General features: G+C 37.8%; 1 pseudogene; it reads right to left on the bottom strand.

Annotated features, from left to right (window-relative positions):
* Window positions 1–17,986, bottom strand: part of LOC101628925 — a 70,940-nt pseudogene that overhangs the window by 7,525 nt on the left and 45,429 nt on the right.

Here is a 17,986-nt window from a genome sequence, read left to right as displayed (position 1 = left end):
TAAACCAGAGACATTTTATGGGGGTGGAGAGGGAATGGGATCAGAACTGGGGTGGGAAGAGTGCTCAGGACTGTGGTGATGGCACACAGGTGAAGCCGTGATGGGAAACCCGTGGAGATTACAACTGAGATTTAAAAATGTACAAAATGAAGAATGATGTAAAAAAAAAATTTTTTTTTCATCTATGACTTTGGTGTCTTCTTAATGATGTCATGTTTTTAGGAACCAAGAGTCGCAAATAGAAAGTCACATCTAGGTTTGACACCAGGCTGTGTGAATCCCTATCTCCCTACCTCCCTATCTCTCTCTCTCTCTCTTATTTTGGAGAAGAATAAATTTGAATATAAACTAGTAGAAAACATTTTTTCTAGTCTCACATATGTGACATTTCATGGGAATATTTTCTAGGTTTTCACAGTATAGTAAAGACAGTTTAAATCTTTTTGTAGAACTTTCTTAAAAGCATTCCCACAAGAGAACGATCTCAACAAATTCACTTTTTATTTACTTTCTCAAAATGATGTTGATAAGGCTTTCCCCCCATTGTCAATTTTCAGAATTTTTGATCAACACAAAGATCACACACTCAAGTAATATTTACTTAGCAATTACTGTGTGCACACATAATCTAATAATGTATATCATTAAATTCTCACACAACCTCTTAAAGCATATACTCTTACAAATAGGATCATACTGGTAATAGGAATTTTAAAAACATAGTTAATTATTTTTACATCATTCTTCATTTTATGCATTTTATAAAAGCATAATGCCTCATGCAAAGTCTCAAAATTTGTCTATGGATTTGAATTTAGGGAGTCCGCCTCCGGAGCCCACCCTCTTTACTACTACAACATGTTGCTTCCAGCCCATGGGTTTTGTCAGATGAGTAGAAATATACCACAAGGGCTAATACACATAGAACTCAGATATTGTCTCCTAATTGCCATTATCCAGCAAACAGGACCACAAATCTCTGGAGAAATTATTAATTCCAAAGAATAAGCAAGGCAAATGTAGAAGTTTGTGTCAGTGTGCTGGGCTCCCTGTGTGACAGCCCACGAGGTGTGACTGCAAAACAAGATGCAGGGAAAACTCAAGAAAACAAAGTGTATTATTCTCATGGATTCTAGAAACAAGAGGAAGACCCTGCCACCAAGAACCATGTAGAAAATATACTAGGTTGTCAGAAGGCAGAGGGTTGGAAGTAGGGGAGAATATGGAGCATCATTTTTGGAATTTCCACAATAAAGTGTAGGCAAGGTAGGGTCACAGTTTATAACTGACTGGTCTGAATGATTTTGGTGGACTCTTAGTTGTTGCCATGGTCCCTAGTTACCTGGCAGTTGCTCCTGGGATGATTAAGACAGGTTATTGCCTCCTGGGGTGGATGGGCTCTGGATTGGTTAATTAGCAGCTCAAGCATATGTTCTTGGATAGGTCTCTGCTATTTCTATGAATTTGCAAGAAAGCAAGGTTTTTAAGATAGCAAAATATCATAATATACAGAAAATAAAAATATAGACAATGAAGTCACAAAGTAAGGTGGTGTTTAGTGAATGGTGGATCACTGTGGGCTGAGTTTTAAAATCTTTCACAGGCCAAGTCTGGAACAATTTAAGCATTAGTAATGTATAATAATGTACTAGGGTTCATTGAATAAAATTGGAGTTGACAATTTATCTATTTGATGAAATATTGGCAATATTGGCATTTTCTCAAAGTATGTCCCTGATAAAGAGATAAAAAAGTAACTGAAGAAACCTGGCTGACACCATCTTAGTCAAGATTCAAGAGACTGATAAAGGATACCATCAACCACCAGACACCATGAACCACCAGACAGGATGTGAGAAGAATATAGGATCACTGTGGTGGACTTTAATATAGACCACCATAGTCCTGCTTCCTGGTACTTATGTCCTTTATGATCCCCTCATATTGAGAGTGGGTGGAGCCTGTTACTTGCTTCTAGCAATAGACTATGCTAGAGGTGCAGTGGTATCGTGGCCACGAAGATGTTATGCTCTATAAGAACTCTTCTTGATCTTCTTGCTAGGTGTCTCACTCTAGAGTCTTAATTCCCTTGCTGACATTGAAGAAGCATGAGTGTTGTCATCACAAAGAAATAAGTTCTGTATCACTGGTGTACTCTAAAAGTGTATCTTTTCCTACTTTGTAAAACCAAGATAAGAAGAGACCTTGGCTTCAGCTCGCACCTTAATTATGGTCTCATAGATTTAGACTGTGCCCAATGAACTGACCCACATGGATAATATGCGTGTACTGATTTCAGCGGCTAAATTTGTGCAGATATTGAGCATACAGATATAGTCAATTCTGTGGTATTCCTGCCAAAGCTCTCAAAATGTGTCAAGGTGATGCATGTGGAAGAAGAATGAAAAAATAAACTAGATTGGAGGAAACAAAAGAACACATAGCAACTAAAGTCAAGGCATGATCTTGGATTAAATCCTGAATCAGAAGGAAAAACATTATAAAGAGCATTATTGAGGAAATTTCAGTTTGATCTGTGGATTTAAGTAATAGTTTACTATTTATCAGATTTTAATCACTGAACATGGTTATATAGGAAAATGATGAATTTAATATATCAGAATCACCAGTTGATAAATGTAGCTAAAGGACATTTAACTTTTTAGTAAATTTGAATTTTTATCAAATGATAAACAAAAATTGGTTAAATTTCATCTTTATAGTTGCACTGGGAAAAATTAACAGAGACCCAGTGCTACTTTGGGAATACCTGAAGTTTGAGGATTTTGATATTTGTTATAGTTGATAATGCCACTTAAGTATAAATTATCACGTAAGTATAAAGTGTCACTTAAGTGTAATGCATGTGGATAATACAAAACCTTTCCTCTCTTTATATTCATTTGGTGAGCTGTCAGAAATTTGATGTAAAATCAATGTACCTTTTGGAGCTAATTCTCACACATTAATCACTTAACAGCGTAATGCTTGGATTGGTGTGTAGTAAAGTAGTTTTGGTGACAAGCAGTATCTCTGTGGGACACTGCTGAGACCCCCTTCAGGTCCAAGCCCTTGTTCCCAATCTCCTGAGAGTGTGCTCATTGAGTTAGCTTTCCCCTACAGAGGCTCTCTCTAGGCATAGCTCCCAGATACCACAACAACCTTGGGCCCCACCCAAGGCAACCTCCTTCTGATGGCTGCTGAGGAGGGAAAAACCTGGGTCCCTTGCTTCGATTGGAAGAACTCATGAGGGCTGCCATAACTCCAGGGCCCCCTGTGGGTTGGCCAAGCCACCACTGCTGTAACTACAACACAGCCTATTTCTCTGCTTGCCTAGTTTAGTCCGTCATGCATCCCTCTCTGCCCTAACCTTCTAGATGACAGTCCTGAGACCACACTCTCTCTTTGTTAAATATTTTATTTATTTTTGCATGCAAGAACTGGGGTGTAAGCCAGGAGTGCCGGAGGTGAGAGGTTTCAGCAGAGACGGAGTGTAGAGCAGAGCAGGTAGATTGACCGAAATATACTGCTGAGGGGAGCAGTGGGTGAGACAGGAGAGGTCTGCTGTGTTACCTCCCTCAGGCTATAGAGGTGACAGTACCAAGACTTAACCACTAGGCCACCAGGGAGGTCTGAGACCACTCTCTAAGATACCATCTGCAAAAGGCCTCAAATTTAAAAGCAATGAGGAATAAAAAGGAGAAAAGTAGAGATAATGTGTTAATTGATAGCCAACATTTCTATAAAGTAACTACTAAAACCAATATGGTATTGACACAAATATTGATATTTGGGTAAATGGAATAGAATCAAAAGCACAGAAATAAACCTAGGTCCATATCAGTACTATGTCTATAGAATGGGCCAAAGATTATCTCTTTAATAAATGATGCTGAAAAAACTGGAAAACCACACATAAGAGAGTGAAGTTGATCATTATAATTCCATACACCAAAATAATTTAAAGTGAATTAGATATAAAACCTTCTACAAAAAAATATATTGCTAGGAGAGGCATTGTGAACATATCCCAAGGCCATGAAATAGCCTTCTATCTCCTTACACTACCCCGTAGATCCTTTAATAACATCTTGTAGATTTTGCTGCATAGGTCTTTTATCTCCTTAGGCTGATTCTGAGGTATCTAGTTACTTCTGAAAAAATTGTAAATGGAATTATTTTCTTTCCTGTATTTCTTTATTTGTATATATTTTACATCGCGTATAGTCACCATAGACTCTCCACCACCAATTCACTCGTGCATCATCACCTTAGGCCCTGTGTTCTTCCTGCCCTCCTTTTGTAGCATCTTCCTCCCTGCTCCCCTGCAGAATGTCTCCTATGATGTCTGATTATTTTTGTTTAGTTTCTTGTATTGCTTTTTTTAATTATTATTTTTTCTCCGATCCAATATTTGGTTTCCCTGTGTTCCTCCTGTAAGTGAAACCATCCAATACTTTTCTTTTTCTAACTTATTTCACTGAGCATAATTCCTCCGAACTCTATCCATGTTGCCCCAAATGGCATTAGATTATCTCTTTTTTTTTTAAAGATTTATTTATTTATTTATGCAGAAAGAACTCTGGGGTACAGGCCAGAGGTGAAGGGGGTAAGAGGATTCACAAGAGACAGAGTGGGTCTCAGAACAGGCAGATCTATGATACACACTGCTGAGGGGAGCAGTGGGTGGGTCAGGAGAGGTCTGCCGTGCCTTTTGGATCACCTCTGGGGTGGGGATTGAACTCATGCTGAAGTGACTTTAGCTTCTTAGTGCTGTGCTTTAACCTGCTGCGTCACCAGGAAGGGCCCATTTTCAATATTTTTAAAAGCAAGTATAGTAAGATAGTTATTAGTTTTTTAAAGTCTGATAAAATTCCTTTGTATATCTGTATAAATGTCTTTGAGAACATCTTTTATTACCATTTCAATTCTCATGATTTGTTCTACTCATGTTTCCTCTTGGGTTACATTTTTTTTTAAAAGATTTATTTTTTTTATGCATACAGATCTGGGGTAAAGGCCAGAGGTGCAGGGGCAGTGAGAGGATTCACCAGAGACAGTGTGGGGAGCAGAACGGGCAGATTGATGAAGTGCACGACTGAGGGGAGCAGCCTGAGAGACAGGAACCATCTGCTGTGCCAGGTGGATCATCTCCCGCACCTCCAGCACAAGGATCGAATTCCCATTAAAGCGGCTGTGGCTGGCTTGCTGTGCTGCGTTCTAACCTGTTGTGCCACCAGGGAGGGCCCCTCTTGGGTTGCTCTTAATAAGCCATATTGGTCTAGAAATTTATCCTTTTCTCCAAGATTATTATATTTATTAGCATGTGGTTTTTCATAGTAATCTCTTATACTCCTTTTTATTTTTCTGTTGTCTATGGGGACTTCTCTCCTTTCATTTGTAATTTTTTACTTACTAATTTTTTTCTCTTTTCACTTATTCAAAGCTTTTTTAATCTGCTTTTATCCAACAGTTATTAACCAGATTTTAGTTTAGTCTCAGTTAGGAGTATAGGTTGTAAATGATTTCTTCTGATGTAAATTGGAGCATGTAAATAACTTGTTTTAATGTAACCTGGAACTTGATGTAAAAAAAGTAACAGCTGTGAGACAGACAGCTGCAAGGAGTGATAAGGCTACAGCAAACCATAGCTTAAAAATGAAGACCAGAAACCCCTAAAGGACCACCAAAACGGCTTTACAAAGCCAGGATTTGGGCCCTCCCTTGTGGTGCAGCAGGTTAAAGCTCAGCACTAAGAAGCGAAAGCCACTTCAGTATGGGTTCGATCCCCACTGCCCCCCTTACCCCAGGTGATCCACATGGTGAGGCAGACCTCTCCTGACCCTCCCACTGCTCCTCTCAGCAATGTACTTCCTCTATGTGCCTGATCTGCTTCCTGCTTTGTCTCTGGTGAATCCTCTCACCGCCCCTGCACCTCTGGCCTATATCCCAGTGCCATATGCATAAATAAATAAATCTTTAAAAAAAAAAAAAAAGCCATGATTTAGAACAGAGATCAGAGCACCTATAGGCTTGCGCACTGGCCTGTCATAACACCAGTCTGCCTCTGGAGCTCCTGAGCTCCTGCTCTCCGACCAACATCCTCACCCTCTTGCAACAGAGGACCCACTCAGACTGCTAGAGCTCCTTAGGACATCGGGGTCCTGCTTGGGGATGGGCTCTGAGGAAGCCTGCATGAGGAAGCCCTGCCTCAGGGCACTTTTCTTCCACTGAGTGTGGCTCCTGGTTGAGAGTGAAAGCCTCCTGGTTGTTAGCACAATTCCTGCCAGCTTCAGTGGCCTCTGTGGCCAAGAGAACAGTCACACTGGACTGAGGTACTTTGGGAGATTTGGGGTTGGCTTTCTCTTGTGTGTTGAATTTGTGTTCAGCATAATAAATTTCAGTGTTGGAAACAACGCTGCCTCAGTGCCATCTGTATTTGTAGCTTTTATTGATTTTTTTAAGTATATAGCTTTTATTTTTTTTGTTCTTTTAAGGGTTCTTCAAATTTGGGTTGCTTCTGTTGATAACAGGTACTTAAACTACTTAATGAAAGTGTTCATTTGTCACCTCAGTTTTAGCCTTGGAGGTGGGAGGGTCTAGCAGGTGTTTTTAATACCCCAACCTCCTGCTGCAAGTAGTAGCCTTTTTTATGAGGAGACCTGGGTATCCATTGTGGTTCTCTCCAGCGTGGTAGGCTCCAGTTCTATATTGGATATTTTTGGCTCAAACAAGTAAATTTTACTCTGTACCACTATTTCCGTAGTTCTCCCATGGTGCATTCTCTATCCTAGATGCCAACTCTAGATACTCTTATCCATGGCAGTATGGGTAAGTGCTCTTGAGTCAACAAGTGTAGGTAGGGAGCTCCGTGCAGCAGCTGCCAGCCACTGTCAGAAGTTGTGCTGCCCTCATATCACCATAAGACAATTCCATTAAATTGTTTCCTATGCCTCCCCACTCTATTGGTCTTCTTGATGTGTACTGTAGTTGTCAATTTTTCTTTCTGGGAGCATTAACTTTGTTCTGCTAAATTCAACTGAGTACAAGGAGTTAGCATGTCTAGCTCCTTCACTCTGCCACCATCTTTATCATACTCCACAAGGCCGCAGTTCTCAAAGTCAACTACCCAACTTGTTTGTGGAGTGGAACTTGTCCTGGTGTTGGCTCTACTGTATCTGTTACAGCAAACTCTACTTCTTCCAAATCATCAAGAAAAGAATTCCTTTGGTCATTCCTAAGCCATTTAGTGTTTTTTTTTTGCAAGTGTAATTTAGCCTATTCAAACGCAAAGCAGATCATAGCAATCCATCCCAATATTGCCTCTAATTCTGTCACAACAGAATTATTCACAAACCAAGTTTGCACTGGTAGAATTATCATTAATGGACAGTGAAGGAAAATATGTGAGCAGTTATAAATTAAGCAATGTTGATAATGTTGATGCTTTCATGATTGATTTATTCTAAAATGGTATCTTATTCATAGAATGAAGTGGATTTTTAGTTTTATTATTTCCAGTGGGTCCTACTTGCTAGTATTTGTAAGGGAGGGCAAATATTTTGGGATAAATTACTAAAATATTTTTACTTCTCAAAACCCCTCTCGTGAATTTCCTACTGCCTTCAAAATGAAGGCAACTTTTAGTACAATACGTTGATGACCATGTACTACATCTCTGGTAATATATGGTTTATTTAAACTACCAAAGGAGAATATTTTAAAGAATTTTAATGCTGAGGTCTGAAAAACAATGCTGACATAAGCAATGATAACTAAAATACTGACCGTTGCAAAGCAATGGTCAGTATTTATAAATATTTATTTTGAAGTTTTATAATAACAAATGCTGCTTCTTCTTGAGATTAGGTTAGCAGAGGGAGCTTGCCTTATTTTAGGGAAATATTTTGTTTAGAAAAAAACTTTAGTTTCTTTGAACAATAACAAAATTATAACAAGATCTTGCCACAATGAACCAGATTGTGTTCCCTAGCATATACCTTGCAGGTTAAGGCTTTGGAATGGAAGTCATAGAAACTACCCAATGGAGGAAGGAAGTTGATTTTCCTGAGACTGAAAGTGTCCAGGACCAAGCAGATTTCTGGAAAGACTTGGACTTCCTTACAGTAACAACCTGATAAAAAAAAAAAAGCTTCAAAGATGTTCAGCACTTTATTTTATACTTATAGAGGAGACTCTGAGTCCCTGAGGTCCCTGTGACTGCGTGTAGGGGACCAAACTATCACAAAAGGGACACCTCTGGTCTGCCTGGCTTGCTTGAAACCTAGTAAGCTATAGTAATGAGAGTAGCTGATGACGATCACAAAGTCTCTGGCATCCCAGCTACTAAGAGATGAAAGAGAACCCCTAAATATAATGAGATAGAATTCTTTCCACTCATGTAGGTGAAAGTATAAGACCAATTTACCTTTTTTTTTTGTAAGATTTATTTATTTATGCATACAGAACTAGGGTATAGGCCAGAGGTGCAGGGGTGGCGAGAGGCTTCACCAGAGACAGAGTGGGGAGCAGAACAGGCAGATCGACGAAGTACACTGCTGAGGGGAGCAGCGGGCGGGTCAGAGAGGTCTGCTGCGCCATGTGGTCACCTCGGGGCAGGCGGGAATCGAACTCATGTGGAAGTGGCTTTAGCTTCTCAGTGCTGTGCTTTAACCCGCTGCGCCACCAGGGAGGGCCCCATTTATCTTATTTAGAAAGAGTTAACATTTATTATCAGAAAATGGCAGCATAAACTTCATACTGAAGGAGGTGGAAATGGGTATAGGCCACTGATCAGCTTGATTGAGAAACACTTGTTTGGTATTAGGAGTGCTCCCTTTTTTCCTCCATAACTACCCAAACCCTAGATCCATTTATCAGTTTGATTGCAGAGTTCAAAACACCAACACGATAATACAATGCTGGCCCTCCCTGGTGGCACAACGGGTTAGGACACAACACTGAAGGCTAGTGCTATAGCTGCTTCAGTAAGAGTTCAATCCCCAGCCCCGGAGGTGACCCACATGGCACAAAAGACCTCTCCTGTCTCACCGCTGCCCCCCTCTGACTATTCTGTTCCCCACTCTGCCTTTGGTGAAGACTCTCATTGCCTGTGTACCTCTGACCAATAGCCCAGCTCTGTATGCATAAGTAAATCTTCAAATAATAATGATAATAATAATACAATGCTAAAGCAATGGACCAGGCTAGTTTCAGGAAAGTAGAGCAGGGAAACTCAGTGCTCCTGGGGAGCCTTGGAGCCCCCACAAACTCAGTGGACCTCAGCAGAGTAGGGAAAGCCCACAAGCTCTGTCAACTTTGATACTTTAGGAGACTCTGTGAGCCCAGCCATATAGCATGAGACATAATGGGGAGATACCCAACAACCTAACCCCCATTAATTGTCCATATCCCCATCTAAGCACCTATTTCTCACCACTTCAGTGGCTGCCTAATCTGGATACCTTTCTTCTTGGAGTGCTTCCCCATCTTTCTTCCTATCTATCAATATCTTTCTTGTTTTTCTCTAACTTTGGTTTTGAATTCTTTTCCCGCTGAAGACAAGAAGGAACTCCAGCCTGTTCCCCAAAGCCCTGACTCAGGGCCTTCTTGGTGGCCTTCTAGGTTAAGTGTCAGCACTGTCACTGCTATAGGCTGAGTTCAACCCCTGCCAGCTGGCTGACCCACATGAGGTACAGCCGCAGAGCTCTCCTGCTCCCCCCAGCAGTGCATTTTAGCAAATCTACCTGTTCTGCTCCCCACTCTGTTTCCGGGGAATCCTCTTGCCTTTCTGCATCTTTAGCCTACACCCCAGTTCTTCTACACAAACACACACACACACACATCTGATTCAAACTTGCTGCTTTGAGAATATTTCTACACAGTCAGGTAGATAGCTCACCTCCCTGTGCTACCACTACCGCCCGTCACACACACACACTTCTCTCAGCATCTTTGATGTGAGATTGCCTAGGACTAACTTACCTCTTTACCATTCCTTATGTATCATTCTTCACTTACCAGTCACATTCACCCTTTATATGTTGGCTTTAATTCTTTGTTCATTCAACTGTTCAGAAAATTATGAGGGCATATTTGCTGGTAACTTAAAGGCATAATTCCAGTCTCAAGATACTCACAACCCGGAGAATGATGTTGAGTAAAAAACAGAAGGATTTGGGTGAAGATAAGTGAAAGCAGTTTGTGATCCTACAGAGGACAGAGGACGTTAGCAATCAGAGGGACAGCTAACCCAATCTGGAACAATGCAAGTGTTAGGTACATTTTCAAGAAAATGACCTGGCAGATCTTGAGACTTCTGTGTTCATGGGAATTATTATAAGGACATGAATAGACAGGAAAAATATTTGGAGATGTGGAAAAGTTTTCTGCTCATGAAACAGAGTTTATAAGTTGTAAGGGACAACCACACATTCTCTCTGCTGATTGCTCTTTCTAAACGCCATGCTCTAAATATCAACTTCTTCTACACAAGTTCTTCTACACACATACACACACATCTGATTCAATACTTGAATCAAACATTCTGCAAAGTGTAAATATATGTAAGAAGTAGAATCAAGCAAAATTATTTCTAGCAGCAAACTAAAAGACTTTATTTTGGGAGAGAACTTTATTGGCAAATGATAGGGAAGTTCTGAATTCCTCCTGAGATATATGAATTATCAAAGTATATTTGTCAAGTCTTTACACACTGTCACTTCTGCACCTAGATTAGAAATCACAGCAGAATAATTTTCTGAGAATAGCACATAATAGTAGACATTGCAGTAACAAAAATCTTCCTTTTTTTTTTGATAGATTTAACCTATAATTCAGTGCTGGTGCATCGAAAATAAACTAAATTATTCAGGCATAACTTGATTATCTGTGGTTGAGAGGCCACAGAGTTAGTTTAGGTTAGGGATTTCCACACAAAGACAAATATTGTTTTCAGACTCAATTTAGAGTGTCTCTTTTGAGGTAAAATCCTGACCTTGACTAATTTTCCATACAGGTATTCCTTTCCTTTCCACTTTCCTTTCCTTCTTAAATTATCTGGGAAGATTCCCATGAATCATATTCAATTTTTTTTAGCAGCCTTTTCATTATATCAAAAAAGGAAAGTGGGAACATCTTTTCCTATGAACACTTACTGCACACGTGGTGAACATATTTTCATGATATTCATAGCAATTGTCATGAGATCAATAAAAAAAACAACTGTCTCCGGAACAGACTGACAGTCATAGTTAATGAGTACTATGGTTTGTAGAGTGGGAGGGGTGGAGAGGAAAGTAGGGATGAGGCACAATGGACTATCATGGAGGGCTCTGGGTGCCTCTGTGGTTGGATGTGGTGACACACTGAAGAGGGGAGATGTTAGAGTTATCAGTCATGCATAGTGTTTTAAGTCAATGTTACCTTAATAGAAAAAATTACCTCAATGTGGGAGTGTATTATAAAGACCTAATATCTTAAAAGAAACAACTGTAACTTACATTAAGGAGATAAATTTTTTTTCTAATTTATGAAATTGATGATAAAATTTTCCATTCTCTAAAAAATAATAGTAACTATATCTTGGAATCTACATTCATAATTTATTCATTAATCAGTATTGGGTGTTTCCAGTTTTTGAAATTATTACAAAATTTTCTGTAGATATTTTCATTCTGTTTTTGTATGATCATGAAGTTTCATTTCATTCCTCTTTTAATATATTTTTTAAAGATTTATTTATTTACACATACAGAGCTTGGGTACAAGCCAGAAGTGCAGGGGTGGTAAGAGGATTTACCAGAGACAGTGGGGAGCAGAACAAGCTGACTGACAAAGTACACTCCTGTGGGAAGCAGTAGGCAGGTCAGGAGAGGTCTGCCATGCCATGTGGATCATCTCCCAGGCTGGGGATGGAATTCATGCTGAAGTGGTTTTAGCTTCTTAAAGCTGTGCTTTAAACTGCAGCCCCCCCCCCACCCCCTATAAATATTTTAAAGAGTAATTGTTGGCTGGTTACTTAATTTTATAATTAACATCCAATTTTTTTCCAAAGTGGTTATATTATTTTTCTTTTCCACATGCAATGAATGAGGGTTTCAGTTACTCTTAGTCCTTCCCAGAATCTGGCAACATTATTGAAAATCAATTGAATACACATACACACACAAGTATATATACACACAAACACACACATATGTCGTTACAAATAAATATACATATAAACATCCATATTTATGTATATGTATATATGGATTTATTTCTAGACTCTTCTGTTCTCTTGATCTGTGTCTATTCTTTTGCCAGTAAAAACTGTATTGTTTACTATAGCTTTAGATTGTATCTTGAAATCAAGATGTTTAAGACCTACAGCTCTTTTGTTTTTCAATATATTTTGGCTATTTCAGTTTCTTTTGACGGAGTTCTGATTTCTTTCTTTTTTTTTTTAAGATGTATTTATTTCTGCATACAGAACCGGGATACAGGCAGGGGTGGTGAGAGGATTCATCAGAGACAGAGTGGGAAGCAGACCAGGCCCCTGACGAGGTACACTACTGAGGGGAGCAGTGGGTCTGCTGCGCTATGTGGTCACCTCTGGGTGGGGATCAAACTCATACAAAAGTGGCTTTAGCTACTTAGTGCAGTGCTTTAATTTGCTGCGCCACCAGGGAGGGCCCAGAATTCTGATTTCTTAAAAAGAATCTTGGGCCCTTCTGCTGGTGCAGCAGATTAAAGCGCAGCACTGCAAAGGAGCTGCAGCTACCTCAGTGCATGTTCAATCCCCAGCCCAGGAGGAGATCCACAAGGCGCTGCAGACCTCTCCTGTCTTGCCTGCTGCTACCCTCACCAGTGTACCTTGTCAACCTGCCTGTTCTGCTCCTCACTGTCTCTGGTGAAGCCTCTCATCACCCCCTGCACCTCTGGCCTGTACCCTGGTTCTGTATGAATAAATAAATAAATCTTAAAAAAAAAAAAAGAATTTTAGCCTGATTGTTATTGGAGTTACAATATATCCATAAAGCAATGTGAAGATATTAGTATCTTTACACTATGGAAACTTATATCTAATAGAATACGTTAAGTCTCTTGATTTCATTCACCATTGTTTTGTTATTTCAGCATACAGATTGTTGTACATATCTTGATAAACATAGTTATTTAATATATATGTGTCAGAGAATATAATTAGTCAAATCTTTAATTTTTAATTAATCATTGTTTATTTTAAATGCAATTTATTTTTTGATATTGACCTTCTATGCTGTGATATTATTAGACTCACTAGTATTAAATATGTTTTTGTAGATTCTGTGGCATTGTATATATAGATAAATACATCTGTGAATCGCTTTATTTGTATATGTGTACCTTATATTTACAGGTTTTTACCTGTAAATAAGGTTTCCACATGATTTTATTTATATAAAAGATTTATTAATTTATGCAAGTACTGGGGTACAGGCCAGAGGTATAGGGGGGTGGTGGTGACAGAATTCATCAGAGACAGAGTGGAGAGCAGAACAGGTGGATTGACTGAAATACATTGCAGAGGGGAGTAGTGGCCAGGACAGGAGAGGTCTGTCATACCATGTGGGTTACCTCTCTGGCCGAGGATCAAAATTGTGCTGCAGTGGCTGCAAATTACTAACCAGTGATATGTTTAAACCTGTTATGCCACAAGGGAGAGCCCTCCAGAATGATTTTAAATAGAAGTTATTTATCTTTTGGTGAAAGTAGATATCCTTATCACTTTCCAAGCCTTGAGGGAAGTCTTCCACCATTCATTATGATATCAGCAATAGGTTTCATATCTATGTGTTTATGTATTCTTTTTGATACTGTTTATGAGAATGAAGATTTACTTAGACCTTTTATTTTAACTTTCTTAGGCTTTTTATCAGGAAAAATGTTGGGTTTTGTTAGAGAATTTTGCTGCATTTATTAATATGTGGGTATTTATTATCTTTTATCTGTTAATATGGTGAATTGCATTTTGTTATTTTTCAAGTGTTGAGCCAATTTCACATTTATGAGATCACCAAAATCCATTATAATGTGTTGCACTGACTGTAAAGAGGGGAGAAACTATGCCAAGAAGAAACCCCATATACAACATCTAGGTTCCAAAGCTAATAATGGGCAGAAGGAAAAACCCAACAAGTAGCAAAATAAATCCTGAAGGTAATAGTACAAAACACAAAGAGAAAAGAAATCTCCAAAACTCCAATTCATAGACATGGAAGCTATGTTCTCCCTACTAGATACAAAGATTAGAATGACAAAGATAAAGAAATTTTTACAAATGGAAAGAAAACTCAGAAAATAAATGAATGTGCTTAGAATAAAATCAAGGAATTGGAGACAGAAAATAAAACTTAGATATGATAAAAATGGAGTAACAGAATTTCAAAAGATAAATATAGGAGAAAAATATTCAGGAGAAAGTCATAGAAGTATCAATAGATCACATGGAAAAATGACTGTAATTGAAGATACATATGTACAAAGAACACAGGTTGAGAGGGTAGAGAGAAATTAAATTTAAAAAATGAGAACTATCTAACTCCATGAAAAATGGCAGCATAATAATAATAATGGGAAAACCAGATGGGGAAGATAGAGAGAAAGGAACAAAAAAGAATTGCAGGAAAAATTCCTAAACTTATGGAAAAGAATATATGTAGAAGTACAGGAATCTCAAAGAACTCCTGCATACATAACAAAACTATAACAGCAAGACACATAGTAGTGGAATTTTCAAAAGTTCACAACAAAGAAAGAATGTTGAAGTTGGCAAGGAGGAGGAAGCAGATAAATTATAAAGTTACCCTGATCAGCCTAACATCAAATTTCTCTGAAGAAAAATGTAAGTAAAATGGAGTAGTGTGCTGAAAATACTTAAAGAGTAAAACTACCAGCCAAGAATATCTTATCCTGCAATATTCTCCTTCAGATTTGAAAGTGGAATTTTTTTTTTCAGATATAGAGAAAGTCAAATAGTTTTCAAACAACAAACCACCCATAAGAAATATTGAAAGGGGCTTACATATTGAAACTGAAAAGAGAAACACACACAAGAACTAAGTAAAGAAATTGACTGACCAACAAAAATTAAGAATATAATGACAGCAACAGACTATCACATATCAATGATCATTTTAAACATAAATGGGTTGACCTCACCAATAAAAGTCACAGACTGGCCCTCCCTGGTGGCGCAGCGGGTTAAAGCATAGAACTGAGAATCTAAAGCCGCTACCGCATGAGTTTGATTCCTGTCTGCCCCGGAGGTGACCACATGGCGTGGCAGACCTCTCCTGGCCTGCCCGCTGCTCCCCTCAGCAGTGTACTTCATCGATCTGCCTTTCTGTTTCCCACTCTGTCTCTGGTGAAGCCTCTCACTGCCCCTGAGCCTCTGGCCTGTACCCCAGTTCTGTATGCACAAATAAATAAATCTTAAAAAAAAAAAAAAGTCACAGACTATCAAATTGGATGAGGAAAGAGAATCAAATTCTGCTGTCTCCAGAAGGTACATCAAAACTCCTAAGACAAATATAGTCTCTAAGTAAAGTTTAGAAAGCAATCTTACAAGCAAATGGGACACTAAAGAAGTCAAGGAAAGTCATACATATATTGACAAAATAGGTTTCCAATTTAAAAAGTTGTCAAGACATAGTAAGGGACTATATAATGATTAAGGGAATGATATGTCAAGAAGACATAACACCATCAATATATATGCAACAACTGAATGAGGACCAAAATACACTAGGTGACTACTTTAAACTCTGAAAACAAAGATTGGAAAAAACAAATTTGCGATAGGCAGACTTTAACACTCCACTCTCACCAATGGACAGATCAACTATATAGAAAATAAACAGGGATATATTAACCTTAAATAGAGAATTAGATCTCATGGACCTCATAGACATATGCAAGGCACTGCATATGAAGTGCATATGAAGTAGATATATTTTTCTGAGATGCACTAGAACATTCTCCAGAATAGACCACATTATGGGACACAAAATAAATACCAATAAATTCACAAAGATTAAACCCATCCCCTGCATCTTTGAAGGCCATAAGGTATCAAACTAGAAATAAACTATTAAAATAAAGCAGGGAAGACTTTTAGTACATAGAGACTTAATAGCTAACTACTGAAGGACCTATGGGGTAAAGAGTACATCAAGGAAGAAATTAAAAAAAAAAAAAAACACTTGAGACAAATGAAAATTAGCATACAACCACCTAAAATTTATGGGACACAGGAAAAAAAAAGCACTAAGAGGAAGTATATAGCAATATAGGCCCATATTTAAAAAAAGAAAAAAAAAGAAGAGCTCAAGTAAATAGCCTTCTCTCTCAACTTGAGGTATTAGGTAAAAGAACAAACAAATCCAAAAGTTATTAAAAAAATAATAAGAAGAATCAAAGAAGACATAAAAGGAATAAAAACTAAAGATAATTTAAAAGATTAATGAATTCAAAAGCTGGTTTATTGAAAAAATAAACAAATCATTAGCAAATTTCACCAAGAAAGTAGGAGATAAATCTCAAATAAGTAGTGTCAAAAATGAAAAAAGAGAAATCACAAAAGTTGCTTCAGAAATTCAGAGGATAAATTAGACTACCATGAATCTCTATATGATAACAATCAATAATCTAACAATGATGGACAAGTTAGAACTCTACAATAATCTGTGACTGATTAAAGAAAAAATAGAAACCCTGAACAAACCAATTAAAAGAAAGAAAATTAAAATGATAAAATTTAAATCCAACAGTGCATTATAATGATCACAATGAATATAACCCTGTGGGACTCAAACCAGGAACACAAGGATGTTTTAACTTCTGAAAATCAATCAATGTAATTCATCACATCAAAAAAAAAAAAAAAAAGAATGAAAGATAAAAATCTTATGGTCATATCAATATATGCTGAGAAGACATTTGGTAAGTGCCAACATCTATTTATGATTAAAAACTAAGGATTAATGGAAAATACCTTAAAATAATAAAAGCCACTTACAACAAACTTAAAGCTAGCATCATTCTTCATGTTGAAAATCTGAAAGCTTTTCTGTTAGGATCTCATGATATCCCATGATAATGTCCACCCTCACCATTGCTATTTCACACAGTATTGGAAGTTTTAGGTAGAGCAATTAGACAGAGAAAGATATAAAAAGGAATTAAATTGGGAAAGAAGAAGTAAAGCTGTCATTATGTGCAGATAACATTATAATATACCTACAGAAACCTCAAACGTCCATGGAAAAACTGAAACAATCAGCTTAGCAAAATGGCAGGCTATATAATCAACACACATAAAATAGTTGACTTCCTTTATATAATCAGTGAGCTATAAGAGGAAGAATTTTTAAAAATGATCTCATTTACTATTTCACAAAAAAAATTTAAATACTTAGAAGTAAACCTAACATAGGAGGTAACAGATCTACACAAATAAAACTATAAGACACTATTGAAAGGAATAGAGGAAAACACAAAGAAATGAAAAAAAAAATCAACACTGTCAAAATGGCCATCCTACCCAAAGCAACACTGTCAAAATGGCCATCCTACCCAAAGCAACACTGTCAAAATGGCCATCCTACCCAAAGCAATACATGGATTTGCTAGTCAAACCAGTAATCTCACTTCTAGAATTCTAAGCAAAAATTCAACACCAATTCAAAAGGAAACTTGCACTCCCGTGTTTATTGCAGCACTATTTACTGTAGTAAAATTATAGAAACCATCTAAGAACTTCAGAACAGATAAATGGATCAAGAAGATATATATGTGTTTATATATATATACACACAATGGACTTTTACTCAGAGATTAAAGGTAAACAAGCCCTTTGCAGGAACATGGATTAAGCTTGAAGATATAATGCTAAATGGATTAAGTCAGAGGTCACTTACATATGGCCAGATGTTGTCACTAATGGGTGGAACAGAAAGTACTT

This window comes from Condylura cristata, unplaced genomic scaffold (assembly GCF_000260355.1).
Source record: "Condylura cristata isolate star-nosed mole 26May11 unplaced genomic scaffold, ConCri1.0 scaffold00014, whole genome shotgun sequence".
NCBI lineage: Eukaryota > Metazoa > Chordata > Mammalia > Eulipotyphla > Talpidae > Condylura > Condylura cristata.
This window is presented reverse-complemented; position numbering and strand designations above follow the sequence as displayed.